Below are 13,773 nucleotides of genomic sequence, written 5' to 3' on the forward strand. Positions count from 1 at the left end.
CTGCAGGACAGATGGAAGACTGCAACCCTGCTTCTGATGAAGCATCCCGAAGGCAAGGGGGAGGTGGCAGGAACTTTGAACTAGGAGTCAAGGAACCTGGGGTCAGAACCTCAGTTTGTCAGTTACTAAACCTTTGACCTTGGACAAGTCAACTTCTCTCTGGACCTTACTGTCCTTGTCTGAAGAGAGAGGGATGGGTAAGAACAAGGGGTTCAAGGACTCAGGAAACTCCAGGGGTCAGTGAGCTACCCAGATGAGTGCATTTGTTTATATAAGATAATGAAGAGTGGTAGGCCAATTGGAAGGAACATGTCCAACTAAAGGCATTCAAATTTTTGAAAATCAAAATTTCACTCACCAAAATAAGATCAACTGAACAAATTCAGCCCAAGAATCACCAGTTTGTAGCCTCTGGAAAGTCCTCCAAGGTCCCTTTCCACTGTGACATTCTACCATATAATTGTCTATGCAAATAGTACCCATTAAAAGTACACTGAGTAGATTCAGCATGAATTCAGGGATTAGGTCTCCTGCCCACCCCACCTCAACCCCCTGAAACACAACTGATTTACTCTGCAATTCCTTGAAAAAAAAAAGTGGTCCAGTTAAAATATGTCCACAAATTATTTGACACTTCTCCCTTCAAAAGGTGAAGCCTAATCCCTTCCCTTGTGTGTAGGTTGTGCTTAGTTACTTGCTTCTAACGAATAGAATATGTTGGATGTGACAGCATGTGACTTCTGATACTAAGTTATAAAAAGCGTTGTAATTTCCTCTTCCTTTTCTTCCTCCTCCTCCTCTCACTCCTCCTCCTTCTCTCTCTTATCACTCTCTCTGGAGGAAGCCCGCCACATGTCATGAGGACAGAAAAGCAATCCTATGCAGAGGCCCCACGGTGGGCACTGAGGCCTCCTGCCAACAGCCAAGTGAGGGGGCCTTCCTGGTAGTGTGCCCTGCAGCCCCAGGCAAGCCTTCAGGTGACCGTAGCCCCGGAGGACACGTGACTGCAACCTCATGAGACACCTTCAACCAGAATGAGCCAGCTGAGCCACCCAAATTCCTGACCCACACAAGCTGTGATATATATAATAACTACTTGTTGTTTTAAACTGCTAGGTTTGGGGGTAATTTGTAACACAGCTATAGATAATAAATACATTCAGAAACAAAATCCCCATTCCACAGCGAAACACAAGACATAAATCCACATACCTACAGAAAGCAAAAAACCACAAGTGGGCACCAAAAAGTTAGGAGAGAGGGGAAAGGCATGCTCCATGAGCTATAGACAAGCTCTGCCAGCTATGTAATTTGCTCTAAACCAGTGGTTTTCAACTTTTTCATCTCATGGCACATATTATCCAATTACTAAAATTCTGTGGCACACCAAAAAATACATTTTTTGCTGATCTGACAAAAAATAGGTATGAGTTTGACTCACTTATACCAGAAGCATATTGTTGTGTTGGCTGTTGTCTTTTATTATTTTTTTTTAATTTGACAATCTAAAGGAAAAGAGATTAGTGCTCTTAACTAAATAGTCAAGTATTGCATGTTTTAAAAATTCTTGTGGCACACCGGGTTGAAAATTGCTGCTCTAAACCAGCACTGGAATTATCCCAAGTAAATTAATTATTAGAAACCAGGTGTTGAGCTATGTTATACATCATCACTCAACTCCAAAAAACTTAGACTGCCTTCTGGACACCGTAACTCAAGCGGTCTACTGTCACCTTAACCTTAACCCACACCATTCTCAACCCGGCCTTTGCCCCTCCGTCTCTGTGCCTCAGAGAATGGCACCAACCACGCCTCTAGGGCCCAAGGCCAAGAGTGAGCCACCTGCGACTCTAACTTCACCATGAGCCATAGGTTTCACCTGAAATATCTCACTAGTTTAATGGCAACAAAGCAAACAGAGAGCAGTGGCTCCCTAAATTTTCAAGAATACTTCTGTTCCTTCAAGGACATGCATATGTGTCTTCCCACACGTTCTGATGATCTACTGCTATGTCACAAGCCACCTGAAAACCTGGGTTTAGAACAACAACAATCATTTATTTTGCTCATGCACCTGCAGTCTGTGTGAGCCTCACAAGGACCTCTCTCTCTGCTTCACACTATCTGGGGTCCCAGCTGAGAAGATTCTTATGGCTGGAGGCAGGACAGCTGGAGGCCGGCCCACCATGGTGTGCTGAAGCTGGCTGGTACCAGCCTGCAACAGCCATTTGTCAAATATTCAGAAATTTTTGCAAGCCAGTTATTATACCATTAGTAGATTGACATTGGCCCTGGCGGCAATAGTTACACCTAGAAATCAACAACCACTATAAACAAGGACATCTCCCCCGCACACACACACACACACACACACACACGCACACACACACACACACACACCCGGGAGCAGGTTTACCAGCATACTACCACTGTAAGCCAGAGATTCATCCATTTCTCTCTCCCACCACATGCCTAGCTTGGATGCCCTCACAGCATGGAAGTGTCAGGGTAATTACACTTCTTACAGGGTGGCTGGCTTCCTTCAGAGGAGCAAGTGTTCCAAGAGAGCTCATCAGAAGCTACACAAGGCTTCCTATGACCTAGCCTCAGAAGTCCCAGAATGTCACTTCTTTCACATTCTATTGGTGGTGCAAATCACTGCTACCAACCAGATGCAAGGAAAGAGATTAGACTCCACCCTTCCATGGGAGGAGCAGCAAAGAGGCCCATGCTGTGGCTGCACAGGAACGGAGACTTTGTGTAGCAGAGGCTACTGAACCAGGCATTGGAAGAGTCAAGTCCGACTCCTCCTTCTACATGTGTGCCTTCAGCCAGGCTTAATTTTCCTGAACCTCCATTTCTTCATGTGTTAAGCAAAAAGAAAAGGAGAAAAAGAGAAAGGAATGGCAGTAAGCTGTATCCCATCTACTTCTCAAGGTTTTTTCATTTGGAGCAATAGGATCATTTTAATGTACCTTTATATCATTTAATACTATCAAGATTTGTTTTGTTGCAATTGTTTTCATATATGTGCTTTAACTTGGGTGACCACATAATTTATAGTTTAACCCCAGACACTTTGCAGAGTGACAGGGAGTGCTGTTAAAAATTATGTAACAGGTGGAGTTAGGACTGGCCCCAGGAAACCAGCTTGCATGGTCCCCAGCTATAACAAATGTGCTAGTTTTCAGAGAAGAAACTGAGTAATGTGAACTGGGCCAAGTTACCCAGTGGTAAGCATTAGTGAGGAGAAAATAAGGAAACATTCTGGGAAGAATTTAGCAAGTCAGAGATCTAGCTGAAAACCTTTAATGGAATAAGGCAGACTATAAATAGATATCTAAAGTGAAAATGAAATTTAAAAATTTCTGTTTTCCTCTATCGCCAATCATTTCTCCATTTCCAGTGTCAGGCAGACTATCAGGGCCCCAATTCAACTCTCAGCGAGTGTTCTCACTCCTGTCCAGCCTCACTGCTATCCAGTAATTTCTCCACTGTGGCCCCACCCCCACCCTACCCCCAGAATTCTATCGAGAACACACGATTTTTTTGTATTGTTCTCTGGCACAAACCCTTCAATGGCTCTTCCTCACCTACTATTAACTCCAAGCAAGGAACAAGCTCACTGTGGCCTGGCCCTTTTCCAACCTCTCTCTCCAGCCTCCTCTCCTGCCTCCCCTGACCTCACACTTTATTTACATTCTAGAAATTCCAAAGAACTTTTATCTCTTGGCATGCAGTGGTGGGGTTTATACTGCAATACCTCTCTCTGCCATCCTTTCAGCCTAGAAAGTTCTTTTTCATTTATTTTTCCCCTGTAACTACTCAGGGGCCAGCTTCTCAAGGAGGCCTTCTTAGATGCCCAAGGCCAAGGCCCTCCCCAGAGCTCACCAAGTACCCTGGATACACTTCTGGCCTTGGGATACTGGAGTCGTTAGTGGCACAGACTTGGGGCCCAGAATACCTGGGGCTCCATCCCAATTGATCTTGGGTAAATTACTCAATCTATCTGTGCCTTTGTTCTGCCATCTGTGAAATGGGTTTAAAAAAAGGACTCATCTCTTGGGATTGTCATGAAGACTAACTGTGTTAATACATATATCACTGACTATAGGGCTCAGCACATAGAAAGTACTCAGTGAACAGCAGTTACCCTTTTCTGACGTAGCCTGCCCCTGGTGCCCAAGGGTCTAATTCTTGTCTGTATTCTTGTCTCCTCTGTCTGTATTCAACCCTGTAAGTGTTGGTGGAAATGAACTGAATTTAGGAGCCCTCGGAGAACTTCAGGGAGACTCACTACTCCAGGTACCGCAAAGACAGGAAAGAGGAGGAGGAAACGAGAAGAAAGACTACAGATGGAGATAAGACTAATACAATAAGAAGACATTGAAACTTCATTCTCAGCTGGGAATGGGGTGACAGCCATGAGGAAAATGGCCTGCCCTTTGCACAAAGCCACACTTCTCCTCCTTCAAAAGCTCTAGGAAAACTTAGCTCCATCCTCCCTGACTTCTCACTGTTTCTCCTTCTCTCTGCCCTGCTCCTCAGGTGACTCCTTTCTGCAGTGAGGCGGCCTCTGACACCCAACCTCCAGAATCACGCATGAGCCTCGCCATGGAAGGAGACAAACAGAATTTATAAAGCACCTTGCACTTTTTTGCTCACTCTAAGTGAGGGGAGGATGGAGGTTTCCCCTCAAACTTCAACTTTCCTTCCCCTGGTCTCACATTTCTAAATACACCCAAATGAAGATTTTATGAGCAAAACAAGTTATACATAAAACATTTTTACATTCCTAAACTGACAGAGTGATTTAACTTTGGAAAGGGCACTTAAAGTCTAAGTATTACATACGCTTCAAAATTTCCTCAAATTTCCACTTTAAAAAAAGGGATTTTGAGCTGCTCCAGAATTCCCAGACATTTTCCTGCTCTAGGCTGACCCTTGCGTAGCAAGCTGTTCCACAGAGTGCTCGGGAGGTGAGCAGGCTGAGGCCTCACCTTGTCCTTTGTGTCCAGACACCAACAGCTTCCCGCCGCCCCCCTCCCCCCCGCCGCCCCCCTTGCTGACCTGCACTTGGAGAAGAGGGCATAAGCAGCCGGGGTTTCCTCTGCACGGGGCTCCCGATCCCCTAGCTCTTCTCCAGTTTAGCAACATGAATGTCCCTCTCTCTCTCCTCAGTCCTCTTGGCAAAAACCTAGTTGCCTTCGGGGGAAATGACACCCAGTAATGTGCTTCACTGGGTCAAGGAAGAGTGGGAGAGAAGCCAGTCACTCCATCCAGGGTCCTATTCTAATAGCTCTTGATCTCACCATAGATAACAGGAGATGGTCAGAACTATACCAGCAGGAATTCGGACCTCAAGGTCTTGATAGCCAGTGAACAGGTGAAATGAGAACCAAGAGCTCCGGAGTAGAATTTAATATAGGAGTCACCCACTGTGACCTTGGCACCAGAGTCCTTTGACCTGAAGGCTCAGAGCCCTGGAGGTGCTCATCCCTGGGTTTGAATCCTGGCTCTCCTGCTTAACTGGTTGAGCCCTTGGGTACATTTCCTGCCCTCTCTAAGCCTCTGCATCCTTGTCTATGAAACGAGGATATAACAACAATAGGGCCCACGCTGTGGATTTACTGTGAGGATTAAATACAAAAGATCTCACATAGAGCTTGACATATAATATGTGTCCAGTAAATATTACAAGCATTATTGTTATTCGCAAAGTTTGTGATCCCTTGAAATAAGAAGAAGACCAGTCTCTAAGCCAGAGCCTGCCTTTCCACCACATGAGCTACCTCCATTGTGGAGGCAGGTGTCTAGTTCGCTCCACCTAACGAACGCCTCAAGGGATTCATGTAGACTTCTGGCTGGCCACCCCCAGCCCCATCCAGGACCCCAAGTCTCACCAGTGACCAGTATGCACCCTGTCTCCTTGCACCATCCCACACCAGCTCAGAGAGAGAGAATTCTGGCCAGGACCCCAGAGACACATCCCCAACTCCCCAACTTCCCAACTCCCCAACTCCAAGAAAGGGGGCTCCAACAAGGCAAGGCAGTATGAGATGGAAGATTTGGGCTAATCCTAAACCAAATGAGGGTCTAATTCACGCTGTAAAAATCTGTCAGCTGCTAGTTAACAGTTCCTCTGGCCCTGAGCATGGGGGGAGGGGAGGCCTCCGCTTGCAGGAGCATTTGGGCCTGTACCCAGGGTGTTGTTTTTCTCCCTTTTCGTTGTTTTTTCGTTTTTTTGGAATGTGAATATAAACTTTATGGAGAGGCCTGGTCTCTGTTCACACTGGGTGCTAATAGCCCACAGCTGAAAGCTGAGGTGCAGAGGAAAACGGGGAGGGGGAGCCGCCCAGAAGGCTTGAGGAACCAGGAGGGGCAGTGAGGGGCCAGTGGAGGGCCCAGGAGGCGGTGGAAGGATATTTAATATTGAATTTGCTTTTTTTTTTTTAATGTGGAAACTTTTAGACACAAACCGGCCCCTGTGTTTAAGTCATTAAAACATCTTTAAGCATTTTCTGGTTTGAGTTTGCTCTGCAGCCGTCCTGGTTCCTGGAATGTATTTTATTTTTCTTTTAAGTCGGTGAAAGCAGAAGGAGAAAGGGGGGTGGCGGGGGGGGGCGGTTAGTGCATTTCCAACAGATTTTTCTTTTTCTTGTTCCTGGGGTGGGGAAGAGGGCGGAGAAGGAGAGAACAGGGCTCCCTGTGTCTGATCCTTAATCCCCAGGAAGCCCGCTCGGCCTTTTATGGCCCATGCACTTGCTGACACCATCTACAGATACACATTCTCCATCAGCGTCAGGGGCATCGCCCGCCCACCCAGAGGACTAGGGAATCTCAACACACTTTGTTTAAAGTCTCCAGGGCCTTGGGGGTGCGTAGGGCATGGCACAGTGGCCAAGCACATCATGATCCTGTGCGTTGGGCGTGGCGCCCCTGGAGGCAGGCTGGGGCCCGAAGTGTCCCAGGACCCGGCAAAGAGATCTGGCCTCCTCTCTGCCCTGGCGCACAGCGGAATCTCACACGCTTTCTCTTGGCACCGACACTCTGCTTCTGCCTTGGCCGTCTGGGCTGGAGCCACACGTGGCGAGGGTGGTGACTAATGCTGCCATCCTCGGCTGGGGACAGACTGTGCACGTGGAATCGGGGGCTGAAGGGGACGCCCACAATGTTCCGCTCTGCTTAGAGCTGGCTCCCTTGACCTCAAGGCGAAACCCTAATGCTCTAGCACTGATGACCCTGGCATCTTAAAGGAGTAGGCCCAGAATCCAGATTCCTGGGCCAGCGGACCTGAGCCAGGACTCGGAAGAGCCACGGCCAAGAGATTGGCTCTGGTTATCCTCACAGAAACTGCGCCTTCAGCCAAGATGCCCAGGCGAGGAGGAGCATGGTTGGTACTTAACTAGAATCCCCAGGCCATGTCTCCAAAATAGGACAGTGCCCTTGGCACTACTCAGTCCTTGCGACTGGGCCAGAGGATTGGCAGCCCAAGGATGGTGTCCAATAACTGCAGAATTACAGTCTGGTCAGTGGGCCTCAGGGCCTCATGTTCCTGAGTCCCAGCCCCCTTCCTAGTTCTTCAGGGGACCCCTGTCCCTGCTGAATCTGTTTTTCTATTTAGGGGTGGTTTGAATGGTCAGTTTCCCAAAAGGGCTTCTTTTTTCACAAGATTGAAAAATAGGATGCAGGTGCATCTAAGAGATGCACATTGGCCTGGCAGTAGGGAGGGAGTGATGTTGGGAAGTGCGTGGTGGGGGAAGGAGGGGGGGCGAGGCAGAGAGACAGAAACCTTAGGAAAACTCTTAATTTGGGGAGATGTTCTCGTAAAATGATTTGCCTCCTCTCCAGTCATCAAGAGGCCACCAGGTGTAGATGGCCAGTCTACCTGCTCCTGAGGGCATCCCTCCCCACCGCAGTCCTCATTGATTTGCAGGCAGACCGTTTTGAAAGACATGCCTGAACTGGATTCATTTCTCCTTCGCCACCCGCAGTCTCTCAGGGTGCTTCAGTGAGCGGAACAGTGAGACCTCGAACAAGCAGGGCACACCCAAGGAGCATGAGCACCCTCTGGGCACTGCGCGGTGGGTTCCCTGAGAGGACATTTTTCCCGGGACCCAGCGCTACGGGCCCACTATGGGCCCTTGTTCCTCCAGGGAAGACGATGCCAGCTGTCCCTGGGGACGCAGAAGCATCCAGCAAATGGGCAGGCCCTGGCAGTCGTTTGGCTCTGAAAACTGTTGCCACAGAACAGCTGAGAGCTGGCAAGGCTGGCGCCCCCGCGGTTCAGCATCTGTCAGTCGGCATTAAGATATGCAAAGCGGAGACGTCCCCGCAGCCGCTGCACCGTCGCCTCTCTGCCTGGTGCGTAATTGGTGTCAACTGTTTGATTGCGATAATTGCTACTGTCTGGGGAAGTGGCTTCCAGGCCCAATGGGAAAGAGCCCGGTCTGCAGGCAGCTGGGCCCGCATCTCGCCCCTGGGCGTCTCCTCCACCCTTCCTTCTTCTGCCCATTGTTCCCAGAGACCTGCAGGCTTGGGACTCCGGTGGGACTCCCCATTCCCTCTCCCTTTCCCTGAGAGGGAGGTTGGAGTTCAGAGGAGCAAGATCTGTCCCCCTCACCCCAACAACACAGCCAGCCTCTCCTCACGGAGGAAGTGGGAACAGGCAGGCCTGCGTGATTCACCGCAGGTCTCACGTTCCCACCCCGTAACAGTTACAACAGCAATTAGCTCCGTGCCATTATCTCAGCTGACCCTCACCAAAGCTTGTGAAGCCAGAATCATTACATCGTACTTCAGAGATGAGACCAGGGGGGTTAGGTCGCATACATAGCCTCTGTCATGTAACTGGTAAGAGGCAGATCCAGCCAGAAATGCTAGAAGGTGGTTCCCCAAAGCCCTAACCTGCTTTCTCATCCAATGGATGCTCTGCAGCCCAGTTCATTTGGGAATTTGTGGTCCATTCACTAGGCAGTGTCCGTGGGAGTTAGGGGCTAGGGAGGCAGGGCCATCTGAGGGAACCATGCTAGCCTTCCCAGGCTTCCACAGTTTCTTAAGGTCTTGGAAAAGGAAAGTGGTTATTTCATGATGAAACTGGGCTTCTAGAGCAGGATTTCTCAAGTTGGGGCTGCACAGGTCTTTGTTACAGGCTGTTCTATGAACATTATAGGATGTTCAGCAGCATCCCTGGCTTCTGTCCACCAGATGCTGGTAGCCAATACACACCCCTTGTCCCAGTTGTGATAACCAAAAGTGCTTCCAGAAATTGTCAAATGTCCCCAGGGAGGAGGAAGACAAACTTCCCCACTTAGAACCACTGGTTCGAATTGGGCCTTCATAGTGTCAGGAGCCAGGTGTCTGGCAAGTGAGCCCAGGACAATCCATTAAAGAAAAAATTTCATATTACCTAACACTGTACCAGCACACTGGGTCTGGGTTTGTAGGAGCTACAGAGATGACTGAGAGCCCTCCTGCTCTCAAAGCTTGGCACATACATGTAGTTTGCTGCCATACTGCCTGGGTTTGAATCTCAGCTGCCATTTCCTAACCAAATGAATATCTGTGCCTTGGTTTCCCCATCTGTCAAATGCAGGCAATAATAGTAATGACCTCATAGGCTTATGATGAGGATTAAATGAGTTAATGTTCAAAAGTGTTTAGAACATGTCTGACATGTAGTAAGCACTCAAGAAGTGTTCGATAAGTAAAATAAATAGAAATAAAGCCCTTATTGTCTATATAGGGGCGGAGGGGGCAGGGGAGGGATGCTTTGGTGTCTGCAAATGAGTATAGTGCGAGACAGAATCAGGTAAGGGTTAACCAGAGGCAGGTGGCCTTGGAGCAGTCAAGAGGCTAGGTCTTCAGAGAGAGGACAGAGATTCAGGCCTGGGGTCCTTCTGCACTAGCAGCTCTGCCCTGGTAAGTCACCCAGCCAAAGCATGTTTTACCTGTATGAAGGCGTAGGAGCAGAGAAGTTATGCTCCTGAGGGCAGCCTGCTTTAAAGCCTAAATGAGGACACCCCTCCTCCAGAAAGTCCTTTCTGACCCTTTGGCCATTTCAAAATGGTCCCCTGTCCTCAGAATGTCTGCAACATTACCTGTCCTACTCATTGGACGTGTAATCAAATAAGGCCCTGTGTTGTCATTCTTTTTAGCTACCTACTTTGTGCCAGGAATAGGAAGGACTTTATATGTATTATTAGATTTCAGAATGATTATATTCTTTACTGTTATTATTATCATATTTATGATGCACCAGACAATATGTGAATCACTTACGTGCACCATTTCCTTTTATCCTCACACAACTCTGTAAGTTCGTCGTGTAGAGGTTTAAAGCATGGGCTTTGGAGTTTGAATCCAGCTCTGTAAACTGGATATATGCAACCCTTCAAAGCCTCAGTTTCCTCATCTATAAAATGGGCTTAATAAAACCTACCTCCCAAAATAGTTATGAGCATCAAATGAGTTAATGGATGTGAAGTACTGAACACAATGCCTAGACCGTGTTATAGGTATTATTAGAAATTTGCTAGGTTCTTTACATTCATTAAGTAACAACAACAACAATGCTTGCTGATGATGATTAAAATGTATCCTTTCTTTTCTTTGTTTTCAATTTTAATGCAGTCACTGTTTATTAGCTGACCAGATTACAGAAATAACCATGGTAGATACTTCAGTTTATCCTTCTAATAAGCCTGTTGAGCTGGTCTTCCCTGTTACCAGCATCTCCGCCTTCTACAGAATGGGTGGTCTTTTTCTTTATTCCACCTCATGGAGAAGATAATTTGAAGGGCCACAGGAAGTTGTCTGCTTCTTTGAAGCATTTTCCAACAGTAGAGATCTCATGACTTAGATCCTCCATGCAGATGATGCCTTATTTACCAAGAGATAGAGCAATCAATGCGTTATCTGTCAGGGCAATTTGTTTTTTGTTATTTTGCCGTCACCATGCTTGTAGACCAATTCATTTACTGACTTCAGGTTTGGGTGCCCTGTGCAACGTATGGTTCCACAATCCTCAGCATGTTCATTGAAGCCTTGTTGAGGTTAATGAAGGTGCCATTGAAGATCCGGCGAAGGCGAAGAAGCTGCAGCACCTTTCGGACCTTTGGGCTCACACGATTGATACCTCTGATCCTGATGACAAATGCCAACTGGGGTCTCGCAGGTACATAGAAGGAGCCAGCTCTTCTTGCCACACTAGCCATTCGAATCTCAGTTCCGTACATCTGCCTGTACTCCTTGTGATAGTGCTTAGCTTTTCCATAGATAAGTTTCCTCCTTGCCTTTCAAAGAATCTTTTGCGCAAACTTCTTTCTCAGGCGCTTGATCTTCAGCTCTGCAAAATTTCTTCACTTTTTCTTAAGGGTTTCCAGCACAGCAGGAACCTTTTTCTTCTCTTCTGCAGCCTCCATGGTTCTAGCCAGAAGAGAGAGTAAAGTGTATTTCTTAACTTGCCTGGATTGGGAAGGGTTTGGAACAAAGGTTTCTGGAATATTGGTCTGTGAATATGAAAACCCCAGTGAAGAACCAAGGGTGGGGGTGGAGAGCAGTGGGAGCAGTGGGAGCAGTGTGTCTTGGGTGCAGGCAACAAAGGGGTTCATTGTCTGTAGAGAACTTTAAAACAATAATGAAATTGACTAAAGTCAATCTGCTGTTTTCTTATCACCGTGCACCAGTAATTTTGTGCTGGTGATAAAAAATCTTCCTCTCGCCCTGGCTGGTGTGGCTCGGTGGATGGAGCACTGACCTGTGAACCAAAGAGTTGCTGGTTCCATTCCCAGTCAGGGCACATGCCTGGGTTGCAGGCCAGGTCCCCAGTTGGGGGTGCATGAGAGGCAACCACACATTGATGTTTCTCTCCCTCTCTTTCTCTCTCCCTTCCACGCTCTCTAAAAAACTAAATAAATTCAATATTAAAAATGTATATGTATTTCTCTCATTACTACCACCTGCCCACAAAAAAAAAAAAAAAGAGAGAAACCTGCATGGTTACTGTTGAGTTTCAATAATACACAGGAGTTTCAAATGAGTGTATTTCTGTTACTTATCCTTTTATAAAGATTGTACACTATATGGTAGTTCATTCAAAGGATTATCATGTATATAGTCAGCAAGGAACACACAGAACCCGCTACACTTCATTTCTAGAGTAAGTTTGTAACAACTCAGAGTCAGGAGAGCTGGCTGTGTCTCAGCCCCTGCAGTTCTACACATCCCTGCATTCAAACAGTAGCTTAAAAAATAAACAAGTGTGCACAGTGATTGCAAAGACAAAGTAACAGACTCCAGCTCCTTCAGTCCTGCTGTTCTCTATGCAAATCACCCTCTGAAACTTGCAGAGTCCACTTCTGTGGAGCTTTTCTTCATGTTTACTTTCCTCCTTCCCTTAAAAAAAAAATCAGCATAATTTTAAAGTATTAATTACTTTTGTCTTTTCTGTACTGTAGTATTCCTTGAATTTATTATTTATTTACAGGTATAATTATACAAGGTTAAAGAATATTTTTTAAAGGTTTTATTTATTTATTTTTAGGAAGAGGGGAAAGGAGAGAGAAAGAGAAAAAGAGAAACATTGGTGTGCGAGAGCTACATCAGTCGGCTGCCTCTCGCACGCCCCCACCAGAGACCTGGCTCACAACCCCGGGCATGTGGCCTGACTAGGAATCAAACCAGTAACATTTTGGTTCCCAAGCCAGCACTCAAGCCACTGAGCCACACCAGCCAGGGCTAAAGAACATTTTTAACAGCCTTTTCTTGCCATTATCATTATTTATTTGTTATTAATTATTAAGACAATAATTTTACCATATGGTCACTCAAGGCCCTCGCCGGGTAGCTCAGTTGATTAGAGCATTGTCCTGATACACCAAGGTTGTGGGTTCAATTCCTGGTCAGGGTACATATAAGAATCAACTGATGAATAAATAAATAAGTGGAACAACAAATCAATGCTCCTTTCTCTCTTTCCCTTCCTCTCTCTCTCTCTAAAATCAATAAATTTTTAAAATTTTTTAAATAGTTCACTCAATATGTCTAATAATTAGGTACCTCACTGATCTGGAAAGGACACCCCACAAGGCTACCACTGACCAGATCCTCATGGCTGCCTGCCAGGGCCTGGCACCCCTCCTCCCCCTGGGGATGAACCAAAAGCCCAGTGGGCAGTATGGACTGCTGCTTTCCAAGGCTTCATGGGCTGCATGGACCGAGACTCCTTCCCTGCTAGGTCCCTTCCACAGCAGCCCCACCCCACTGCCTTCTCCTCTTGTCTGTCCTCCAAGTGTAGTCTCAGCTGTGACTGGGTAGGGAAGGCTCTCAGAGGACCAATATGTGTGTGTGACCTCAGGGGCAGACGCCCTTCAACCTAAGTCACAGTCTTCCAGTAGGGCCTGAGAAAGCATCCTGCTGAGATCCTCAGCATATTGAGGAAACCGAAGCCTGAGGAGGTAGTGCCTGGCCTAGGGTCACCCAGCTAGTTTGTGGGTCAGGGTAGGACTAGAACAAACATCCCTGGCCTCCAGGCTGGTGCCCTTCCCTGACACCACTCAACCTCAGCCTAACAAGGAAAGCCTAGTGGGGGGGGACTTGGGCCATCAGAGGCAGGCCAGGAGGGCCAACCCAGGGCCCCTTTCTGAGACCAGAATAGCCAACCATCACCCCTCTGCCCCCCGCAGCCTGCCTCTCTGTCCTTGTTCTCCAGTGTGAGCTGTGAACAGGGCCAGTGTGTGATGGAATTCTCTGGATGGGGTCCATGTGACCTGC

The 13,773-nt window shown here is 47.3% G+C and overlaps 1 pseudogene; it reads right to left on the minus strand.

The window, feature by feature from the left end:
* Nucleotides 1-10,681: 10,681 nt before the first annotated feature.
* Nucleotides 10,682-11,423, minus strand: LOC150006992 (large ribosomal subunit protein uL30 pseudogene; annotated as a pseudogene).
* Between the last annotated feature and the right edge of the window lie 2,350 nt (nt 11,424-13,773).

This window comes from Furipterus horrens, unplaced genomic scaffold (genome assembly GCF_987537825.1).
Source record: "Furipterus horrens unplaced genomic scaffold, mFurHor1.1.pri manual_scaffold_6, whole genome shotgun sequence".
Classification (NCBI taxonomy): Eukaryota; Metazoa; Chordata; class Mammalia; order Chiroptera; family Furipteridae; genus Furipterus; species Furipterus horrens.